Source organism: Accipiter gentilis, chromosome Z (genome assembly GCF_929443795.1).
Source record: "Accipiter gentilis chromosome Z, bAccGen1.1, whole genome shotgun sequence".
In the NCBI taxonomy this organism is placed as follows: domain Eukaryota; kingdom Metazoa; phylum Chordata; class Aves; order Accipitriformes; family Accipitridae; genus Astur; species Astur gentilis.
Window position 1 is genome coordinate 86,119,586 of NC_064919.1, and position 16,812 is coordinate 86,136,397.

Genomic DNA, 16,812 nt, shown 5'->3' on the forward strand with positions numbered 1-16,812 from the left:
AAAGGAAAGAAAAATCGGGGCGGAAAAAAAAGAAAAAAAAAAATAAAAATGAAAAATTAAAACCCAAAATTTAATAGGGGAGGGAGAGGAAAAAAAAAAAAAAAAGGAGGGGGAGGGGAGGGGAGGGGGGAGCCGCTGCGCGCTCTGGCTTTGGCCGCAAAACCGAAAAGAAAAAAAGAAGAAGAATTAAAAACAAAAAAAAGCCCCGTCTACAGTGTGGGGCGCATCGCGCTGGGGGAGGCGGGTTGAGGTTGCCGGCGCCGCGCCGCCCTGCGCGGCTGCGGAGCGCGGCTGGAGCCGCGGGGGATCCTCGGCCTCCCGGGGGCCGCAGCTCCCATCAACCCGCCAGTGCTGGGGAAAGGAGGGGGGGGGTGTTCGGGGGGGGGGGGGGGTGGAGAGGCGGAGGTTGGCGGAGGGGTGGGGGGGTCGGGGTGGGTGGGGGGGGGGGGGGAGAGAGAGAGAGAGAGCCGGGATTGATGCGGCGCAGGGCAGAATCGAAAGATACAAAAATTAAAACAAAAAAAAAAAGCCAAAGCGATGCCTGTTTAAAAAAAAAAAAAAAATCGTCAAAAATTGGGGGGTGGGGGGGGGAAAAAAAAAAAAAAAAAAAAAAAGCAAGCCCAAAACACCAACCCTAAGATTTGGACGTCGGATTCGGTTCAAGCATCTGTCACAAAAGAGAAGAACGAGCGCATCCAGAGTGTTGTATCCCTTTTTAAAGCCCAGGTCGTCCTGATGCGGGGTTTGGGGTTTGTTTGGTTTTTGGTTTGGTTTTGGTTTGGTTTTTTTTTTTTTTTCCTCCTTCTTCCCAAAGGTTTTAATCCACGCACACACACACACGGAGTCTTGATCCGGCTGCTACGAAAAGAAAAGAAATATAAAAAAAAGAAAAAGAAAAAGTGGGGCTGTGTCCCCTCCTTCCCCAGCAGCCTACCGCCGGCGGAGACGGGGTGGGGGGGGGTGGGGGGGGCAGAGCCGGCCTGCCCGCCCCCGGCTCCGCGCCCCTCCGCGCCGGGGCCGCTGTCAGCCGCCTCTCCCTCCCTCCGCGGTCCCCGGCGGGACTTACGTGGGTGCGGGGGCAGCCCGCCGGCGACCCTCTCCGTGCTGCCGGCGCGTCTGGCTCGGTGGTTCTTTTTTTTTTTTTTTTTTTTTCCGATTTTTTTTTTTTTTTTTTTTTCCCTTCTCTCTCCTCCTTCCTGCCTCTCCTCCTCCTCCTCCTCCTTTCTTGGGTTGGTTGTTTTTTTTGGGTTGGTTTTTTTTTTTTCTTCTTTTTTTTTTTTTTTTTTTTCCCTTTCCCCTCCTCTCTTCTCCTCCCCTCCTTCCTTCCCTCCGCTCTCTTCAATCACAACTCCCTCCTCCCCGCACCACCGCCTCCTTCTTCTTTCCCCCTTTAAGGGAGGGGGGGGGGGGGGAAGCCCCGGCAGCGGATCCCACAGCACCCGCGGTAATTCCGCACTTCGGCCGCGCCCCCCCCCCCCCCCGCCCCGGGGCCGGTTCCCTCCGCCGCCCCCGCCCGCCCCGGCGGCGGCTCGCAGTGCGCAGCGGCACGGCCCCGGCCCCGGCCCCGTCACGTGGGCGTCTAGACACCGTGTCGCTCCGGGAAAAAAAAAAAAAAAAAAAAAAAAAAAAATTATATATATATATATTTTATATTTATCTCAAACCCAAGCGGCTGCTCGGGTTGCTGAAAGGTTGTGGGTGCTTCCTCCACGCTTGCACCCCAGGGAAAGGGGAAGGGGGGGAAGGGGGGTTTGAGCCCCCGAAACTTGGAGAGGTTGTAAATATTGAAGTATTAAAGCCGATCCGGCCATAAAAAAAATTAAAAAAAAACAAAACCGAACAACCCACATATATACGATTCTGGGCATCGAAAGAGGGCACGGCGCAAAAAGCGATCGCGCTAATAATACTTTGCGCTTTTACGGCACCTGTCGCCAAAAGAAGGGAAAGTATTTCGTCGAGCGTAAGTCTACTCCCGATCCTCACGAAAGGAGAAGCAGAAACGATGAGCACGTAGCGCTAGGACCGGTCCGGTTACGGGTCCTCCCAGCCGGCATCATTTTTGGCGTCCCCGGGGGTACTTCCACCGATCCCCCGGCCCGATTCTGCCCGCGAGAACCTGCAGAGGATGGGGAAACTGAGCCACCAAGAGGCTGCGCGGCTCGTCCAGCACACGAGGCTAAGAATTCCCAGCGCCAGGCTTTGCGGGACGGGAGAAGTCCCGGAGGGTCCCCATCCCACGCGCGCTCCCACGGAGGAGTAGCTCCTTTTTCATCTCATAAACGCGGGCGGAGAAGTTGCTTAAGGTCACTCGGGAAGGCAGTTATCGCGGTGGAAGTAGGAGCCAAGGCTCTTAAATCACGGCTGCTATAAGCAAATCCAATTCTAAAACAATTGCACCCAACTAAACAAGAGACCAGCCGTAAAACACAGGTATTCCCGGGGTTCTCTCTCCTTTGCTGCAGGCAGGAGCGCAGGGATAATTTTAGAGCCCCATCTTGCAAATATTCACATGAGCGGGCCGGGGAGGCTCAGGGATTTGGCTGAATCTGGAGCTAAATTAGGGAGAAAGGGGCTAGATTTTGGGGCAGCCTTATTAAATGTTGAGGAGATTACACCTGCCCAGGCCCGGAATCTGCTTTGCGATAAATAGTATGAAAAAAAATTGAGGAGAGTAAGAACCTTATTTACCGGCATCTTAAAAAAAAAAATAAAAAATTCAGGCTGGTGCGTTATCGCGCCGGAGTCCGAGGAAGGGGATGGACTCCTCCTCACTTCTTCGCCTCCAAATAATTAACGGCCCGAGTATAAGCTGCTCATGAAACGACCCATCGAATTCTGGAGCTACTGATGCTGCAGCCGAGGCCGATTCAGAGGTCGGGGGGGCTGCAGCCATCTGGCCTTGGGGCGACGGAGGAAGGTGCCAAAGCCGGACCGGCATCAGCGCCTGGGTCTGCCGCGCTCGCCGGAAAAATCCCGTTGGTTTTAAAATGGTCACTTCTGCATCCTGAAAAATGGCAATTTGATAACATTTTTTAGTTTAACATCTTGTTCACCAGCCTCCGGAGTGACCTCGCGTACACCGAGGCCGATTTCCCTGTTTCCTTAGAGAACCTCAATCCCTTTTCCACTGTGATGCATATGGTAAATTGATGGGGGGGGGGGGGGGAGGGAGAAGAGTTCCTTCTCATTCCCGTATCTGCTGGTGAAAGACACGCTGGACATGCCCATTAATACATGCATTATACTTTTTAAATTTTAAAAACTTTCCAGGCTGTTATAAATGAGATTGATGGCTTTAGGGGTTTTTTTTATTTTTCCCTTTTGCGGTCCTCTTGCCTCACCGATGACTTGATGACCGCGGTTATTGTCATGAGCGGAGTGACAAAAAGCATAGCGTGGTGTATGCTGTGAAGGGACGGAGAATAGGAACGGGGGTCCGGGAGTTAATAATACATTTTTTTTGGGCCCTGCCATAGGTACTTTAGGGGATCTTGGGCACATCCCTTTCCCCGTGAGCTGGGCTCTGGCAGCTCTGGTTGCCCATCCGTACAGCTGTCATCGTGATGTCTGCAGGTGAAAATTACTCCAAAAGTGCTAAAAAATAACTGGTAAAGAACTCTTTTCTAATTAACCTTGCAAACTTGTTTAAACAGACCATATGTACGTGCCCATATGGAAAATACAGAAATAAGCGTAATGAAGCCGATAAAAAAAGAGCATGGGACCTGGGTTGGGGAGATGCTCTGAAAGCGGGGCGATACCCCGCATTGCTCACGGGCAGGTAAATGTCAGCCCGGACCAGAAACCTCTCCCAAAACGTATCGGGGTTGCTGCTAACCCAAGAGAAGGAATAAAACCTGTTTGAATCACGGAAGGGTTTGGGTCGGAAGGGACCTCTGAAGGTCACCTAGTCCAGCCCCCCTGCCATGAGCAGGGACATCTTCCACTAGATCAGGTTGCTCGGAGCCCCGTCCAACCTGACCTGGAACGTTCCCAGGGACGGGGCATCCACCACCTCTCTGGGCAACCTCTCCCAGTGCCTCGCCACCCTCATCGTAAAACATTTCTTCCTTCTGTCTCGCCTGAATCTCCCCTCTTTTAATTTAAATCCATTACCCTCGTCCTCTCGCTACAGGCCCTACTAAAAACTCTGTCCCCATCTTTCTGCTAAGCCCCCTCTAGGTACTGGAAGGATTTGTATGATATATCGCATTTGTATAACGTATTTGTGTAAGGTATCGCATCCCTCACGCGAAATGCATTAGGTCCCGCGTGTAAAATCCCACCGAGCCCACGCTCCCCATCCCTAGCCCTCAATTCTCATGGAGGTTTCTGGGGACCTTTCCTGAACCCAGCTGTCTTTGAAGAGCTAAAGCCGAGTTCATTTGCATTGCAATTCAGCCTTTGACAGACAGTTGGAGCCAAGGCACTGTTAACCTAATTGTTTTGCTAACAGCACCAGGGTGTGAGACTCACCAAAGGCACTTCCAACAAAGGGGATAAAACCAGACTTGGGGGGGGGGAAAAAAAAAAAAAAAAAAAAAAAAAAAGAAAAAAAAAAACATTTACTGACATCATTACCGGGTACAAACAAACAGAGCTGATCCCTCTTCATACTCTTTCGAGGCGAGGGTCAATAACAAACACACTTTGCTCTTTTGGGGGTATGTCTCTCTTTTTTAACAGCGCTGAAAAGCCATTCAGGGGAGGTAGGAGAGAACAACCCGGGCTGAAGGCAGGGCAGAGGCAGTGCAGGCAGGCTCCTGGCACTCTCCCATCCTTTTGTGCACATTAGGAATAGCTAAGCTTGTGGCCCTGCTTCTATTTTTACGCATTATTTTCAGAGCAGAGCTCTCAAGCAACGTTCAAAGTCTGGGTTACGATGCCATTTTGGCTGTATCCGAGGTCTCCTTCGGCTCCAGCAGCTCCCACCGACACAGCGAATTCAAGCTGCGAGACCTCAGGTCTGCAAAGAAAACTCTTCGCCGGGCAACCTTGCTACGTGCTGAGCGGTAGGTCACGGGGACACGCGGACCTCACACGCTCTCGCTCTTCTCACCCATCGCGGCAAGCGAAAAAAATCATCATTTTGGTGCCGGTGCTCTCAGCCACTCCAAGGCTGCATCTGTTGGAAAGAGATTCGCTGCAAGTGGAAAAAAAAAAAAAAAAAAAAAAAAAATCATCATTTCGGTGCTGGTGCTCTTGGGTGCTCTCAGCCACTCCAAGGCTGCATCTGTTGGAAAGAGATTCACTGCAAGGGAGTAGAATAAATGAGCCAAAAGAAAAAGGCGTAGCGAGGTGGACCCTTGCCTTTGCTGATCAGGCATGGGGAAAACAACTCCTTTCTCCAGCCAAATCGAGTGGTCCATCGGCACTGGCTCGGGAGGACTCATCAGTCACGGGAATACCTGGATCCGTCAACGCACTCACACGTGCCTGACTTTACATATGTGCTTTGCTCGCTGAAATTTTGTTCGCTTTATGGTTCGACCACACAAATGTTGTGTTGCTTAGGTTTTCTGGCTAGAGAGGGGTTAAACGCAAGGCAGTCTCCTTACCTGGACTCCCTCATGCCAACATAAAGGAAATTATATATATAAAAATATACATTAAATCGGTACAATCTCTCCCCAGTTTGCTGGTTTGAACAGAAGACGCTGGTATAACGACGCCCATCCAAGAGGAATATACACGGTGCAGGGATCAGGCCGGACCCAGCGCTCTACGAAGGGAAGGGACGAACGAACGGGGGCTGGCGTCGGAGCCGCAAAAAAGAATCTGGGGTAGCCGAGGTGGGCAGGAGGAGCCGTGCCTGCCCTTCGTGGCATCTCCGGCAGTCGCTCACAGCCGTAGCATCCCTTAATCCGTGTCACATCTACGTCTTTGCCCACGTCACACCGCCGTCCCCCCACATAACCCGCGACCGCGGCGCCGTGTCACTAGTGGGGGTCGAGGTTCGGCCCCCAGCTCCCCCTGAATGTCACCGGTGGGATTTGTGACCGGGAGGTGAGAGGAAAAGGATTTAGGTCAGGCAGTCTGGGAGGGGATGACCCAGGAGCCGGGGATGGCAGCGCAGGAGAGCGTGACGCCGTTCGGGAGCAATATTGAACTTTACAGGTGAAGGACAGCCTGCAAATCCCTTTTGCCTGGGACATACTATGCTGAGGAAGAGACCGGCTTCTTCCTCCGGCAGTCCGACCCAGAGATCCCCATGCCTTTGGGATCTGCGTGTATTCTGTGGAGCGCCTTAGGATCTTGCAGAGTGGGAGGCTCAATATTAATATGAAATATACAGCCCTAATGCACCACCTTACTTGTAACTCTTGCTTCATTGGTATTGTACCTGTACTTCTGTGTTTCAGCTGTCTGAAATAGTAAATATATGTTTTCAGACTTGTTTTGGTGTGTAAGCTCTCAAAAAGGGATTTTTTTTTTTTTTTTTTCTATAGGGTAACAGAAAGCAAAGTGGCTTTGCTGGCACAGTTGAAAGGCAGGCACAAGGGGACAATATAGCCGGTATCCCCCTTTCAGCATTTTAGTTTCAGTGGCATAAATCAAAATCCTGTTTCAAGTAAGTACAATGAACTGCAATGTTTTATTTGTAATTACCTATGGCAAGCTCTGGACCAAATAATGGGGTACACATAAAGAACTGGGGCTGACATGGGAAATAGGGGGGTGGGGGTCTGTTACCCTACAATTCCTTTCCCCTGAAACCTCTAGAGTCCAGAGTGGAGATGGAGACAGCTACTTTCTGGTTTCAACCAGTGGTCCCAATTTGCCTGTGGACCTCAGGGTACATCCCACACGTGGAACGGCTGAATATATGGTCTATACCACATTGCAACACCTATGCCCAAGGGGGCTGAGGAAGGGTGGGGGTGTCCATCACTTAAAAGCAGCATTTCAGTCCTAACGTTATCAAGCTGCTCCCTGACTTCTGGTGGGAGGTATCGAGCTTTAGGGGAATTTATCAGATCCTGAAAGTGGGGCTGCTGGGCTGGCAGCCACAAGGCAGGGCTGTGCCCTTCTTCAGCATCAGCTGCTTACCCAGAAAGAGGGGACTGAGGTGGCACCACCGCTCTGCACACCAGTTTACCAGCGGGAGGAACCCACAGTTCCTTCCTTAAGATCAAACAAAACTACCGAACCCCTTTTTTGGCAGAAGGAAATCGTTGTAAAGGGGATGGGAGAGTAGCAGGCAAAGCAAGAGGAAAATGGCCAGCTTCTGTATTTCCTATTGCTAGCAGGTAGGGGTGTAATTTTGGAGTTCCTTCCTTTTTAATGGGATAGGTCATAACCTTACCATCATTTATGTGTCTTTCTGTATTTATTGCGGCGGCCTGGCCAGATGCATTGTGGAGGTGGTTTCTCTTCCTCAGACATTAGCCATGTCCTCACGGGCGGCGAGATACCAGCTTATGCTTTTCATTGACTTTCCCAGGGAAAATTCCCACTGAGGCTAATGGGAATTTGATCCAGAGGGAGACTGGGATCAGCCTGTTGTAAAAAAGAAAATTCTCATGTTTATGATGGGTTGTTTGGGATCGGTGTTCCTCATACTGACCTACAGCTTGACATAAAAAAAAAAAAAAGAAAAAATTCAACGATCAGGAATCTGCAATGCAAGCACTTTATAAAGCACTGACATTTTAAGTGTAGTGCATTGCAGTTACGTTGTGCAACAGTCTGCTTTAAAGAACATGTTTTAGGTTTCTTGTCCTTAAATCCAATACAAATTCTCATTTTAAATAACAAATTCTTGGATGCTTCTTTATATTGCATTTTTATGGGAGCATTCTATATGACAACATTTTGGGCTCTGTATGATACACCCCTATGATGCGCTTAAGAGGGAACTGCAACCAAATAATTAAAAGATGCTCCAAAATCAGGACAATTGCAGACAAGTAATGTCTTTTATCTAGAAGTCTGCAATGACTTAGTCACAAAATATCTGCGGGGGGGGGGGGGGGGGAGAAAAAAAAAAAAAAAAAAAAGAAAAGGCTTTGATAATGGTTTCTTGAGTCTCTCAAAGATACAGGATGAACCAAAAGCTGGATGTTCTGCTAGGAGAATACAAGTGAGAAACAAAACATCATTTTTCACCGGTAACGATCCAGGTAGAGTAATTAACCACTGGTTGTGGTGGATGCTCTGTCAATAATTATTTTGAAGTGAGGTTTTGGTGGTATTCAGAAGATGAGCTTCAGCTGGTTTAAACCTGTACGGATGCAGGGAGTCTTTCTGCCCTGAGTTACTCGGGTGGGTAGTCTAGACAGTAGGAATAGCCCTTCATACCCGATAATTTATGAATTAGTAGAGCCAGTGTATTAAAACAGATAATTGAAAAGTCCTCATTTGTCTAAATGTAGGGTTGGGATTTTTTAATAGCTTTTTATAAATATTAAACCCAACAGAAATGCTTTCATGACAGTCTTCCACATGGCTCAGTTCCAGGGAAAACAACCTGCTCGGAACTGAATTTTTTCTCTAAAATATCCAAGTGACAGAAATTGCCTGAGAAGTGGAGAGCGGCACTGAAATGAAATTGGGACCCGATCTGATAGTCGCTGCCTCCAGGACGAGACATTTCCTTTGAACCTGAAAGGAGGGAGTTTCAGGTAAACAAGAAATATAGGATCGGACAGGAACCGGCTACCCTGATTTCACAATTCAAATTGCATAAACTGCAGAAAAAAAAGATATTAATAGTAAAGTGTAATTTAAAGATTGGATTTTCAAAAGCACATTACCCAAACCTGCACATTCATTTCATCTGGAGGGAAGAAGGCATGCCATCTGATAGCAATGATTAATCCAAAGGAGGCCCAGACTTGTTCTCCTTGTTTAAGAGGAAAAATTACACAGTCTGTGAGAAGGCAAAAGCAGCCATACTGGTCGAGATACCTGTGGGCTGCTGGATGGATCTTCTGGGGACTGCAGAACATGGCCCACCATTTCCCAAACGTATTAATATTTGTTTTTCCAAAGCCATAAAAGTAACCTTGGATCTGAAATATCCAAAGGATATTACAGGCACTTCCCCCCCCCCCCCCCATTTTATGATTTGGGGGGGGGGATGCTGGCATAATTTAATGACACAAAGTTGAACCACCCAACATCATCCATGGAATAGAGGAGAAAACCAATTTGAAGCAAAGAGGGAAAGTGCGCTGTAATGAATCCTATGCTAACTGTGCCTTCAAGTTCAAAGAAGGACACAACTTTGAGATTAAAGCGTATCAACTACAATGGGCAAAATTAAAAAGGGTTGGGTTTTTTTCCTCCTTTGATGGCCCTAGTAATGTATTTCACTGTAACCCCCCCCCCCCCCCCCAATGCCTTCCAACAACTCACCCCCCCAAATCATAGAGACAGGGAAGAGCACTTTCCAAAGAATTAAAGGACAAGTTCATAGCCATTGTTAAAAAAACATAATTAACACTGTGTTTAAAGCAAAAGTGAGACAATTCCCACCTCCTGAAGGCCTTAAGAAATGGGAGCAGCAGCCCTCCCGCCAGACGGAGTGATATCACCGGCACCACAGAGAGAGGTTTGCGAGAACCATCCCATTCACAGCCCCAACAGCTATTGTCCTTACGCGCTAAGTATTATTATTATTACTACTATTAGTCCCTTTGTTTATAGGGATGTGCTAGGAAGTCTGCAGCTCAGGTTTCTCAAGACCATAGTGACTCCTACTGGGAGTAGCCTCACCTCCAAAGGGTGTCAATGGGAGCTGAGAGCTCTCAGGGCTTCCCCACCAGCAAGGTCCTGCTTAGGGAGATAGTTTTGTTAGACTGCAGCACCAATTCCAACACGGCCTTAATTGATAGGACCGGTTACATCAGCCTGGTTACAGATTTGACCCATATATACGGCAAGCAAATATACAGCTGGCCGGTTATGCTTGCAAACTTTTCGCGTTCCGCTCCAATAACTGAATCCATAAATTCAACGCAAAATTTGAACAGAGAGAAAAAGAAGGGACAGCAAGACCTCAGCTTCTAAGTTCAGGCTAGAAACATCACGACACGCTGTCCCGATTCCTCTGGTGAGTGTTAGGGTGAGTCTGAGCGCATCATCTTCCTCCATCTCGCACTGGTGAGCGAGAACAGCAGGTAAGGTAAATTGGCATCGATTTGAAGGTTCGTTTCGTTTGGACTAGTTAAACTATTTTGCAACATATTCATTACAGAAAAATGTGGTAAATTAGATTAAGTAAAGCCAGAAAGCCCTCTTAATTGCTTTGACTTACCGTGAACACAAGGCTACTCGGAGTCGCAGAAGCAAGGATGTGCTTTCTATAGGTCTGAACTATTTTAAGTGCTACCTCCCCATGGACAAAATTTTGCTGACAGCACCCCCCCAAGGCTCTTGCACAGCACCAGTTGGGATGCAACCCCAGGTGTAAGCTGCTCCACGCCTTCAGAGCACCTTTCAGTTGCACAAACATGAAGTATTTGGCAAGCTAAATAATAAAATTAGTTATTTTTTATTTAACATATAATAAAATTACCACCGATGGTACTTGCCTTGCTCAGCCCCACACATGACCCCTGCCAGTCTGGGTGCAGCTTGAACCAGTGACCACCTGCCCATCGGGTCTTATTTTGGGTGGGGAGAACCACCACTGCCTCCCCGGCCCCACTGCGGGGTCTGTCTGTCGTCCGTCTGTCTGAGCAATCGCTGGCTGGTGCAGCCCTGCTGGCGCTGGTGGGACTGGGGAATGCTGCTGCATTGCTGGGGTGGAATTGTCACGGCGTTTAAGAAGGAATATTGACTGCCCTGGTGTGGGGGGAAGCAGGTAAATATTAAAAAAAAAAATAAATATTCATTTCAGATTGAAAGTATGTCGTACTGTATTAAATAACTTAAGATTCATAGAGATTTTCATACATTCAGAGAGATTTTCATACATTCTACAGAATTGCTGGTTTAATCCCTGGTCCATGAGACCCCTTTTTAATAGGGCCAAACCCCTGCCTCAGTTTACCAGGCTGTAACCTTGCTTACTAACAGGCACCTCGCCGAGTTATTACTCCAAGGCTGATGAACTGCTTGCAGTCCAGAGATGCAGTTACTCCCCCAAGACTCTCAAAAGGCAGGTACTACAAAGCAGAACATATTTTTTATTTGCAGTTAACACGCGTTCTATGGCGTGCATTTGTCTGAAAACTAAAATGAGAAATAGCTAAGAGGGAGGGAATCGTATAACAAAGCTAATTTCTCTCTCCCTCCCCCCAAACAAAGAGAAGAAAGTCTGTCATTAGATGACATGGTTTTAAAGGAATGTTGTAACGTACAGTAATCCCATGCCATTATATGCACCCCTGAGGGCAGTGTGTATTTCTGTTCCAGCATCTTCCAAGGCACTTCATCTCTACTCTCTAGACTCGATAGGAAAAACTCAATTAACTCACAGACCGTGTGACATTGATTGAAATAATTAATGTCACTATTGGTACTTACCTGGCCGAGCCATTTATAAGATGGTGTTCACCTTACCTAAATTTGGCCAGAAGAAAGTTAGATTTCTGGTCTACTGTCATCTAGGATCTCTTCAGGGTCCCTAAGAGGAGACAAATCCCTCCAGAGGGCAATTCCTCTCCCTTCTCCTCAACACCCATCACAGCATGGGTGAGGCACCCTTGGTGGCATCCTGCTCGTTCCCAGGAGATGCGCGGGAGGTCTGCTGCAGCGTGGGGGGAGATGGTACCGCTGCCCAGCTGGGAGCAGCTCTTTCACAGAATCACGGAACGGTTTGGGTGGGAAGGGATCTCTGAAGGTCATCTCGTCCAACCCCGCTGCCGTGAGTGGGGACATCTTCCACTAGATCAGGTTGCTCAGAGCCCCGTCCAACCTGACCTGGAACGTTCCCAGGGATGGGGCATCTACCACCTCTCTGGGCAACCTCTCCCAGTGCCTCACCACCCTCATTGTAAAACATTTCTTCCTTATATACCTAGTCTAAATCTCCCTTCTTTTAGTTTAAAACCATTACCCCTTGCCCTATCGCTACAGGCCCTACTAAAACCACTGTGCCCATCTTCCTTCCAAGCTCTTTTTAGGTACCGGAAGGCAACTACAAGATCTCCCCGGAGCCTTCTCTTCTCCAGGCTGAACAACCCCAACTCTCTCAGCCTGTCCTCACAGGAGAGCCGCTCCAGCCCTCCGATCATCTTCGTGGCCTTCCCCTGGACTTGCTCCAACAGGTCCACGTCTTCCCTGTGCCAAGGGCCCCAGAGCTGGATGCAGTCCCGCAGGTGGGCTCTCACCAGAGCGGAACAGAATCCCCTCCATCAACCTGCTGGTCACAGTCCGGGCTGTGCCTGGCCCGTGTCCCCAGCCACAGCTGCAGGCAGTCAGAAAGCAGCTGTTTCCCTAAAAAAAAAAAGTGATGGCACAGCCCCGTTTGATGGAAAGCACACGATGATATGGTGTTTCGCCACGTAATCCTGCTGAGCTCAGAGCCACCGAGCGCTGGAGAAGCGGGGACGTCTTCTCGCAATAGTCCGTGCCCTATTGCCGTCTCCCTCTGCGTGGCTGCGAGTCCCAGGAATCCTGACTCCTGGCTTCCCTGCCAACTTATTTTCATGCCACGGCCGCGATATTGCAAAAGGTCTGCATTTTTCTTCCTTTCTGGTTCAAGAGTTTTATCAGTAGGAATAGCAGGGGACCGTGAGCGCACGGAGGTTGAAGGGACTGAGCTGCGGAGGGGAAGAACAACGACGGTAGAAATACAACGTCAGTCAATGCTCAACCCCCCGATGCTCCAAGCTCATCCATTCGCTTGCCCATGGCAGGGACCCGTTCCCTTCTCTCTCCAGATTGGGGTGCCCTGGTTTTCCGCCTGGCAGCGGTTCTCCGTGCCCCGCTCTCTCTTGCGCGTCTGCCCATTCCCTCTATACCACCACCTCCATTCTTTGTCTGGGAGATAAATCTTTCAGTCGAACTCAGCTGGCCGGGTGAGCCAGCGTGGTGTTATGCTGGCAGGCGTCAATGGGAGTCACCAGTCACTCGTCTGATCCGCAGGCGATTACGGAGGCATTTGAAACCCTTCTTGCTTCCCCTTCCCTATTCCTGCTTCCCTCTTCCCGCAGTGAATTGAGTTTTGCTCACCAAGAGCTGAACTTCCCAAACCAACCCATCCTTAATATTTAAATTACTGCGTTACAGGTAGCAAACGGCTCCGCATGGCGCTGAGAAACGTCCACACCTCGGCCCGCAGCCCAGCCTGACGTTGCAGGAGCAGAGATGAGGGCGAATACCGCGTCCCGGTGACACGGAGGGAGGACTGCAGTGGGCAGAGCAACATAATTTGGGTCAGCCAGAACACCCAGTGCTTTGGGCTCAGTGCTACAAGGTCATTAATGAACACACACACACATATATATCTATATAGGGTATAGAAGGATCATACAGCTGCGTTATAACCCTCCATCGTACTGCACAAACTCATAATGTATTATATGAAATAGTCCCCCAGTAGCCTCCTTGGGAATTAAATAATGTTGCATACTAGAACGAAAACATTCAATGAAAAGGTCATTTTTATGAATGAAGCTTTGGAAATAGAAAAGTACTTTTCCATCTTGAACATGGTGCATTGAAGAAAGCACACATATGACTATAAAAGTAGAAATAAATTCCTTTGCTGTGTACTTGATATCAGCGTAGGCTCACGTTTGCACTTATATATGTACATACGTGAGGTGTCCCTTCTTTGTAATTCCCCAACATCTCTTCTTGAGCCAGCATTTGTAAAATGATATTTCTATATTTACTTAAGCATCTATTTAAAGAGGAATCCCTCATAATTACTCACTACACAGATAGATGACACTGTTTGGCTGTGTTTATTTAGTTTCTATTAGTGATTGGCAAAAAGTCTACTGTGGCTTCAAAGCAGATATAGATAAATGACCCACCGATCATAAAATAAAGTATGAGGATCTTTTCTAGGCCTCGTGGGAAATGGCATGTAGAGGGGACACGTATCACTATCTCCTCCTGTCACTTTGTGATATAATAATAAATCCAGTCTTTCTGATAGGGGTGGCTCAAGAGAAGACGTCCATAACGTGATGGCAGTCTATGGTATAGAGAGGAACACAAGGGAAGCTGCTAGCTTCAAAATACGAGTTCATTTGTCACTGCAGGCGACACATCTGTCTGCAAGTCCCCTGTTAGCTATGACAGATAAAATATTAGCTACCAGAATATTAATCTCTAACTGCTGGCCTGCTCTTACCTGCTGGTACACGGTTCATCCTCTGTGAAGGCAAGCATAGGCCATCCTTCGCTCAGCTTCACTCATCCAGAGCTCGTTCCTGGAGCAATGTGGACGGCACAGAGAGAAGAACATCTGGACTGGGATCAAAGGACATCTGAAAACATGCTGGTTGTCACCAGGGCTTCTCCTTGCCCTCCTGCAGCTCTGCTTATAGGGTCCTTGCAAAGTGCCTCTTCCCCCAGTCCCTCTCCCTGCCTGGTCTGCCCTTTTTCTGGCTCGGTCGTTGGTGCAAACTCCGGTCAGGTGTGGCTCCAGGTGAATCGTTCTGAATTCAGGCCTTTTCAGCAGATTTAGCCCTCCAGGTGAGGCTAGGTAGGGCAGGAACTGGGTTTGCTGATGTTTAGAGGAGTTAGCAGCAGAACTGTACCATTGCAACCAGATACCCCTCGCTCGGGAAATGGGGACTTTAAAACTCTTCCTCATGTGTAGCTTAAACTGATCTTCCAAATGGCATGAGCTAGAAGAACAGGAGGACCTACCTGTCTGTGTTGATAATCAAAGTTTACGCCACTGCGAGGATATTTCTGCTGATACACGTTAGCTCTGCCAAGAAAACCTCAAGCCTTATCAACAGGCCACTTTCTTTCTTTTAATTTCCAAGGTGTTGGTTCACAGTCCTCTGTTGACTTGCCCAGCCACTTGGATGCTAAGCCATTTCTGGAGCAGGAACTGCTGCCTCTTGAGAATGAAGAAATCCTCCAGAATTGTGAGGGTGCTAACACTGACAGATAATAAATAACACCAGTTATGGTTTTCTTGTGAATTTTCAAAATATCACGGGTGAGAGGACGATAACACAGAAGCAGAGGATTGAGTTACTTAGTCCTCGTGCCGTAGCCTCGTGCTCTGTGGAGTGCCGGACAAACCTAGTATGCATGGTCAAAGCAAGAGCCCAATGGGATTATTTCAAATGAGATGCCAAAATAACCTGAAGCGCTTTTAATATGCCTGGAAACAAAGCTTGTTCCCATGGGAGGTAGAGCGTCCTCAATTACTGCCGATATCAGGGAGACCTTGAAAGTATTTACAACTTTTGTTGGGGGCACAGCGCTTTTAAAGATAGAGCCGTCCCTGCCTGCAAAGTTGGGTTTGGTCTGTGTCACGCCATGAGGAGTGCATGGTGGCACGGACCTCATTTTCCTGATGTTGACCTTACTGGCAGATGGGTAACCATGGGCCAGCCATAAATGAAACGAGCAACGAAGGTGGTAGGTCCTAGCAAGAAGGAGGGGAGAGACACGTCTACAGCCCAATTCCAGTCCCAACGCTCACCGCAGGCGTAGGACTTGGACTTACGGGCTTTAATACAACAGTAACCCATCAAAAATCTTTTCGGGTAACCGCCTGGTGGTATGTGATTGTAGGATAGGCACAACGAATGAACGCTTTCTGAGCTGGCACGCTGTGGGCGAGCTTGTCTCTTCTTCTGGACAAAGCGACCCCAGGAGTTTCTTGGCTCCAGACTCCCAGTCTAGACTGTAGGGTTTTTTCCTTTTAAATCAGGAAATAGGCTCCTGTATCATGCTGGCACCTTTGTTAATTTTACCCCAGATCTGTGGTTTCATTCCTCTGAAGTGTTGTATGCTATTTCCAGATTTATATATATACACACACACACATATATTTTTATATATATATATATATATATACTACTGCTGTCAATCATAATATCTGCTATCCTTTCGCTGTACTCATTAACACAACACCTTGTAGACCCTGGCTTTGCTGAAGGCAATTCATCTCCAGTTTGAACTTACTGACTTTAAACAGTTAGATGTTGGATGAATTTCGTCATTTATCCTTGCCTTTTGATAACGCTGCTGTCTGAAGGTTATCAGTTACAGCGATTTCATAATCCTTTTGGGTCTCTTTCATATCTTCAAAAGGCAGGAAATAGTTTTTTTACCTATTCAAGAGCCACTCGTCTGCAGGTAAAGAATTTAACAGCTTGTGGGAGTGCTACTTACTGCCAGCGATAATGTACTGATCTTTCTTGGCACTGAAAAAATGCTTCTTAGAAGTCACATTGTGAAAGGCAAAAATTGAGATATTTTCTTTCACGCGTCTACTAGGAACACTTAATACAGGAAAACAAATACCTAGCATTGAGAGGAGGCCTGTCTGCATTGATTTCTGTGGCAAAATTTAATTGTTCAGGGGTTTGGGGTTTTTTTTTAAGATTTGGAATAGAAAAGGAACAGCTTGCTCGAGGATTTTCCAATTTAGATGTTTGTGGTAGAAAAAACCTGTTTAAAGTTAACTTGCTTTTTTTTTTTTTTTTTTTTTTTTTAAGGACAGAAGGATTTAAGAGCAAAAACCAAATTGCATAGATTGTTGTATGACATACGTATCCAGATGGTTAGGCTGGCTTATCTTTATACCGGGATTTGTATGTACTGAGCCCCAGTACATGATTTTGACATGTATCTTGCTATTTTTGCATTCAGATTTACCTAACAAACTCTTCCTTGTGTAAGCACTGACAGCTATTTCTCTCGTGCTTCAGGAGC